This window comes from Gossypium arboreum, chromosome 3 (genome assembly GCF_025698485.1).
Source record: "Gossypium arboreum isolate Shixiya-1 chromosome 3, ASM2569848v2, whole genome shotgun sequence".
Classification (NCBI taxonomy): Eukaryota; Viridiplantae; Streptophyta; class Magnoliopsida; order Malvales; family Malvaceae; genus Gossypium; species Gossypium arboreum.
The window spans coordinates 118460673-118468648 of NC_069072.1; the positions used below are offsets into that span (position 1 = coordinate 118460673).

At 37.8% G+C, this 7976-nt stretch overlaps 1 long non-coding RNA gene across 1 annotated transcript; it reads right to left on the reverse strand.

Moving 5' to 3' along the window:
* Positions 1-6526: 6526 nt before the first annotated feature.
* LOC128290393 (uncharacterized) lies at positions 6527-7976 on the reverse strand. Its single transcript, XR_008280214.1, has 3 exons — positions 7862-7976; positions 6980-7763; positions 6527-6743 (listed from the first exon to the last, which is right to left on the reverse strand). It is a non-coding gene; the product is annotated as an uncharacterized LOC128290393 (long non-coding RNA).

The window sequence follows — 7976 nt, forward strand, 5'->3', positions numbered from 1 at the left end:
GCCCATAGGCCCATTTCAAAATCACATGAAATACCAATGAATGTATACAAGCCCATTTGGGGAGACTACTCAACCCACTATCCGCTACTCTCTACCCGTACCAAGCAAGCTCTCCATGTGGGGAATAACTCAACCCACCCAACCAAACTCTCCACTGGCAGCATAGCTACTTTATCATATAACTGGAGGCCTAGCCTCTTTTAATAACTGGGGCAAAGCCCTTTTTGATAAACCGGGGCAAAGCCCTTTTCGGTAAACTGGGGCATAGCCTTTTTAGCACTTCCTCCATTTATAAAACGCAACCCATGCAACATGTCATATATGCAGAATGTCATGCCCATATTTGAATCAAACAATCACAGTCAAGTCATTCATATCACCAACATATATATTCACAATCAAAACCATCAACCACACAGTCCAAGTCAGTCACTTGTCCACAAGGGCAAAACAGTCATTTTTCATATTATAAGGGTAATTTCATAATTTTACCAAATATCAGGGTTTTCCATGTTCATTAACAATTATCTATATTTTCGAGTGTTTAAACAATGATCTTTGACCCACTTTATCAAATTCGAGCTTTTGGGCTCAAAACCCCTAATGGGCCCTACAAATGCTGATTTAGCCCACTAAGCCTGCTTAATCCAAATTTTACAACAGTACTAACCGTGTTAACATGCAACTTTTTCAGATTCCATTTTCTATCAATTTTACCCAAATGGGCCCGAAAGCCCATTGGGCCCGATTCCAGCCAATTGAGGCCCAACTTACCATCGTGCACAAAATTGCGCTCTTACCTGCTCCATCGATCCAAACACCGATCATATCGTATCTATCACATCTTTAAGCAAAGGTAAAATCACAAGTTCCCGAAATGCCAAAATTTTAGCATTTCGGCTTTTCAGCGAATATTAATCTAAGCTACTGCGAGGGTTATTACACACCTGTTATGGGTTGAAGTAGAAACGTTTCCAAAATCAATCACCTACGATAACCACCACCTATCACTCAAACTTAACTAATCCAATATCAATATATGTAAAACCTAAGCACATCAGTCATACGGAACATAAAGGCATATTCATCATTTTTCCATACAGGGGCTTTACGGTCTTTTTACCTATTAGGGGTATTTTAGTCATTTCATCCTACAAGGGTGTTTTGGTAAATCTACAAACCAAGGGTATTTCAGTAATTTTGTAAACCAAAGGTATTTCTATAATTTTTAGAAAGTCAAAGGTATTTCTGTAATTTTGTAAATCAGAGGTATTTTGATAATTTTACAAATTGAGGGTATTTCGGTAATTTCACAAATCAGTGGTATTTTGGTAATTTTACAAACTAGGGGTATTTTGGTAATTCTATCCTACAGGGGTATTTTAGTAATTTCACAATCGAGGGTAAAACGGTAATTTTGTAAATCAAGGGTAAAATGGTAATTCTATAAATCAAGGGTAAAACGGTAATTCTATAAATCGAGGGTACTTTGGTAATTTTACAAGTTGAGGGCATTTCAATAATTGGTAAACTAAAGTATTCTAAACAGGGATAACAATACAAATGGCCTTAAAGCCCATTCTCGGCCCAAATGGGCCTACACGCTCGTGTGATCCTTTTAGCCCAAATCTAGCCATGAATATGAGATTCACCTAGCCTAGTCCAATATTTACTACACAATCAAACAACTTATCCAATTGGGCCCGTAGGCCCATTGGGCCCACATAGCCCCTTTCGGCCCATCGCGGCCCGAAGTAGCCATCCTACAGCTAGAGTAGTGAGAAATACACACCTGATAGGAGACTGGAGTTAATCCACGCTCCGAGCACTCTTAGCCGATGCCCAACCCAAACGAGCACGCCATACAAATGAAAGGGATCACCAAGAAAGGTACATTTACTCTCCTCATGGTTCCTCTATTTAAAGCCGACAAACCACTCTTATGTTAGCTTCCGATGTGGGATCCTCCAACATTAGAGTTTAAATTCAACACCAACTCTTGTCGCCTCGTTAGCAAAATAAATGCTCCTTGTTTGCCATGGGATTCAACCCATGCCTCCCTCGATGCTCCACACGCTACTTGCCATTAAGCCACAAGGCTTTTTGCGTCATATTTTATCCCCAATTAATTATAAAGTCTAAAGGCCAAAGTCCAGGTTCCTTTAAAAAACCCAAAATAAATTGCAAGAGCCAAGGCTTGAACCCAGGCTCCCATACAACCTTAATGACGCCACAACCACTAGACTACAAGCTTCCTTGTATCATTTATTTAACACAATAATTTAAAAGGCCCTCATGCAAGCATCCAGATTTTTTTTTTTCACTTAATACCAAAATTTTTGCTAAAACCCAGGTTTGAACCCAAGATTTCTCTAACACTTCTCAGGGCCATTAACCACTAAAGCAGACATTTAATTGTGTCATTTCATTGCACAATTAAATACCTATATACAACCTCCTTACAGACCCACACTCAAGGCTCAATACTTCTAGGCCCAAATTCGGGGTGTTACACACTGCCTTGTCTTTTGCCCGTTTACTATCCTAACTTTACATTTAAGGATGTAGGGGACACAAGGCCTAACAACACGCCTATGTGCAAGCCGTGTGTCTCACACGGTCTGGACACATGCTCGTGTGTCAAACCGTGTTGTTTTGGTCACACGCCCGTGTGTCAAACCGTGTGGGCTCTAAATAAACTTTAAAATTCAAATTTACCAACCCTGCAAACTTTACACAACAAGCAATCTAATATTCAAACTTTCAACCAATCCAAAATATGATAAACACATTTAATACTCATTAACCATCATACCATAGACTAACTCTTATATTTAATAACCCTTAAACAACCTACTTCAAAATTTGCACTTAAATACCATTCAATTCAATTCAAAAAGGACTATATTATAACACACACATTACATTAATTAACTATCTATTAACATTCTTCACCAACATCACTTATAAACAAAATAACTTCAAAAATAACCTAGGTACATGCCATTTCTCAAGATACGATACATCACCAAGTATTTGAGTTCGGGAGTTGGCTTGGGTGCTGAAACGATATCTACTCTGTACCTAACCTGCGCTCGGAAACAAACCGTACGCTGAGTATACACTCAGTGGTATTTCTATAAACTAATACTTAAAGTAATAAGTAGCCATATACATATTTGGACTTGAAGTTTCTATTTCCACCATCTTAAAGGTTCTTTTACTTATCTTCATCTTATAGCACTTAAATCGTGTTAATCACTTTCAGTATACCTTTCATATCATTCGATAACAGTCAACATTTAGTAAAATCACTTAATTAGTAACAGTCAGTCTTTAGTGCCTTCATTTACCCCTATTAACATAACTCGGACTTGAACGGATACACAGATCCAACCCACACACCGAGATATCATATAATGTTTCATCGGTCGAAGCTGAAATACACCGTATATGTAGCAGTAACAGTAACAGTAACAGTAGCGGTACACAGAGTACCTCATTGGAACAAATCTGAAACAGTAATAGTAATAGTAACAGTAAGGCCATACTTATAGTGTCTCATCGACACAAAGTCGAAATATCCCTTAACACTTCCAATCCTATGGCATGCCAACTATATCCGACTAGCCCGACTCTATTAATAGGGTTTTCATAATTCGATAATAAATGTACTTTCCTTTATGTTCATCTACTATACATTTTAGGGATAATAATAATTATGCATTAAGTTTAGTTTATAGAAATACAAACCGTAATTGATCGGGTTTACTCGATATCCTCATTTGCTTTCTCCTTTCCTTTCTTTGATAATGTTTCTGGTGCTACATTAGCTACGAAAAAATTAACATTTAATTCCATCAATACATATCATTTAATAACACACTCTTCTATTTTTCCATGTAACTTTTACATAAATTCCAATTTAGTCCTTCCACCATAACCATTCTTTCTCTTTAAATAAATCTCATATTTTCATTTAATACCTACTTTAAACAAGTTTCAACTCTTATTATTCAATATAAAACATCAATTCTACAATTTAAACAATTTAGTCCCTACTATAACAAAACTTATATCTCTTTTTACAATTTAATCCTTCTTCCACTTCTAAATTGAATTTTCTATCATTTTATCTCATAATTTACTCAATAATTCAACTTAATCAACATCTAAAAGTTCACTATCTTCCTAAATTTCAACATAATTCAAGTAGGGCTTTGTTCAAAGATTCCAAAAACATCAAAATTACAAGAAAAGGGATCAAATTGACTTACCAATCAAGCTTGAAATCTTAAAACCCTAATTTTCCCTTTTCTTTTCTTTGTTTTTATTTCTTTTATTCATTCTTTATTAAATTAATATATTATAATTATATAATTTAATATAATTTACTTTTATAATTATTTACTTATATAATAAGTAAATTCATATATATACATACATACATTTGTACCAATTAAAATATTACATATGTATTTTACTTACCACCCACTTGTCTCTTAAGGTTTATTTGCTAACTTAGTCCCTTGGCTTTTCTATAGTTTATAATTAAACTTTCACGCTTTATTCAATCTAGTCCTTTCACTAAATTAACCTTAATTAAACTAAATTTGTTTAATTAAAATTTAATTAACCTCTCACTTATCTTCGTAAATATTTCTAATAAATATTTACGAAACTCATTTTCATAATCGAAGACCCAAAAATTCACTTTTTCGATGACCTTAAAATTTGGGTCATTACAGTTGGGTAGTGGGATAGTGGGGAGAATTAGGGGATACTCTATCAGTCTTGGAGTTTTCTCAGAAATCTTCTTCTCCCTCTTATGCTTTTCTCTTCTTTTCACTACCAATTTTTTTCAGCTTTCCATATTTTTGTTTCCATTAGTTTCGACTTCTTGCCGTCATCTTTTTCTATTTCTTCTTTGCTACTACGATTTTCAGTTTTACTATTCGTCAGTAAGGGAAGCATTATTCTTCCGTAATTTTTTTAGGGGGTTGATATATCGTTATGCTAAGGGTTTCAGTTGGTGTAAGGAGGTATTCAAGGGATCGAGGGTCTGGAATAGACGCGCTAAGTGTGCGAAACTCCCTTTGTTCAAGTGAAGGTAATGATTTCCGTTGGTTTAGGAGTTGGCCATCTCTTTGTGTTTCTGTTTAAGAATCGTTTTAAATGGCTAATCGATGAATTATTGGTTAATTATAGGTTTTAGAGGTGTCGGAATTGCAATATCAGCGAAATTGAAACCAGGTGTATACTCAATTGCACAGAAAATAAGAATCGACAAAAGTCGAAAAATGAATCCGTCGAAGCCACACGAGCGTGTGGTCGGCCCTGTGATTGACAAATTAGGTCGTGCGCACGTGACACAGGAGCATGACACGGCCGTGTGATGGCTGAAGAGGCCGTGTGCTAGACATGGGCTTGATGAATTGGGCCGTGTGGGCCACATAGGTGAACCACACGGGCTTGTAGAATTTTGGGCCAGGTCGTGTAATCCACACGGCCATGGCCAAGTTAGGCCCTGTGGGCCACACAGGCGTGTGGGCCCACACGGTTAGGCCACATAGGCGTGTGGGCCCACACGGTTAGGCCACATAGGCGTGTGAGCCCATTATTTCTGAAATGCTTTGAAAGGTTACTCGGGTCGCCTAAGTCGACTGGGACCTACTGTAGGGTCGGTAAGAGATACTTGACCCCTGATTATGTGATCTAACTATGTGATATATATGCTCTTAACATGTAGACCGATATGTATGTATGATCTGTTAATTGTATAATTGCATTTCATGTATTGTATGCTGCATTGCATCGAGGATGGGTTAATGTATATGGAGGAAGTATTCTAAAAAGCTCCTAAGCCTGATATCTTGTAGCTCAATTGCAACTATCTGACTATGTGCCGCTTTCGGTACAGCATGGTGTGTAGGGATGGGTGGGTCAATTTTATCTCCACATGGTGTGTAGGGTTGGACGGAGTTGGTGTGTAGAGGCTAACGGGTAGGACTCTGTTTAATCTGTACTGTTCTGCATACTGCATCTGATGTAGGCCAAGGGCCTAATATATACCTGATTCTGCATCTGAATGGGCTAAGGCCTACACTGATTTCTATAAAGGGTTACGGCCCAGATTGATTACGATTACATTTAATATATGCTTGTATGCATGATTTTTTTAGGGATTACACACTAAGTTGCCAAAACTCACCCTTTTTATCTTGTTTAATCTGTGTAGGAAATCCTCAGACTTGACGGATCGGTGAAGCGAAGGACTTAAGGGTGGCCAAATGTAAATGTAACACCCTAAACCTGGCCTGGATGTTATGGCCGAATCTGGCGATGTTACATGAAAGTGTTTTTGGTAACGCATTGACCTTAAAATCGTTCCAATAATTAATTTTACTTAGTTCGAGAAAACGTGTTCTATTTGATTTGATTCAAACATCTTTCTTTTTTTCGCGAAAGCTTTAGAAACCCAAGTAATTAATTTTAGGTAAAATAGTTTTATTTACGAATATCTTAGTTTTTAGGAAAACCGTGTTTTGGTGAGTTGCAATTTCAATTAATCACAAAATCGTAATAAGTTCCAAATTAAACCAAACAGTCTAAGTCCAAAATTACATCAAAAACCTAAATAAGTAATAAAAATTAGATGTAATCGAAAAGAAAACAATCTAAAAATTTACATGTGGCCAACCTCAAGTCCTCCGTTTCACCGATCCGACAAGTTTGAGGATTTCCTACACAAATTAAACAGAATAAAAAGGATGAGTTTTCACAACTCAGTGTGTAATCCCCACAGAAAACATGCATACAGGCATATATTAGATCATAATCGTAATCAATCTGGGCCAGAGCCTCTTATAGAAATCAGTGTAGGCCTTAGCCCACTTAGATGCAGAATCAAGTATATATTAAGCCTTTGGCCCACATCAGATGCAGTATGCAGAACAGTACAAATTAAATAGAGTCCTACCCGCCAGCCTCTACACACTAACTCCGTTCAACTTTACACACCATGTGGCGATAAAATGGACTCACCCATCCCTACACACCATGCTGTATCGAAAGCGACACATAGTCAGATAGTTGCAACTGTGCTGCCAGATATAAGGCTTAGGAGCCTTTCAGAATACTTCCTCCATATATATTAACCTAAACCCGATGCAATGCAACATGCAATACATGACATGCAATTATGCAATTAACACATCATACATACATATCAGTCTACATGTTAAAAGCATATATATCACATAGTCAAATCACGTAATCATGGGTCTAATATCTCTTACCGACCCTACAATAGGTCCCAAACGACTTGGGCGACTCGAGCTACCTTTTAAAGTATTTCATAAATAATGGGCTCACACGCCCATATGGCCTACCCGTGTGGGGCCCACACGCCGGTGTGGCCCACACTGCCCAAATTGGCTTTGGCCCCACACGACATGGCTTAGAATTTCACATGCCCATGTGGTTCACCCGTGTGGCCCACACAGCCCAATTGATCAAATCGGTGTCTAGCACACGGCCTCTTCGGCTATCACACAAATGTGTCATGCGCCAGTGTCACACGCACACAACCTGATTCGTCAATCACACGGCTATGTACTGCTACACGGCCTACCACACGGGCGACCGCATGCTCGTGTGGCTTCGACAGATTTATTTTTCGACTTTGTCAATTCTCGTTTTCTGTGCAATTGAGTACACCTGGTTCGATTTCGCTGATATTGCAATCCCAACACCTCCAAAACCTATAATTAACCAATAATTCATCGATTTAGCCATTTAAAATGATTCTTAAATGAAAACACAAAAAGACGACCAATCCTAAACCAACGAAAATAGTTACCTTCACTTGAACAAAGGGAGTTTCGCACACTTAGCGTGTTTATTCCAGACCCTCGGCCCCTTGAATACCTCCTAACATCAAACGAAACCCTTAGCATAATGATACATCAACCCCC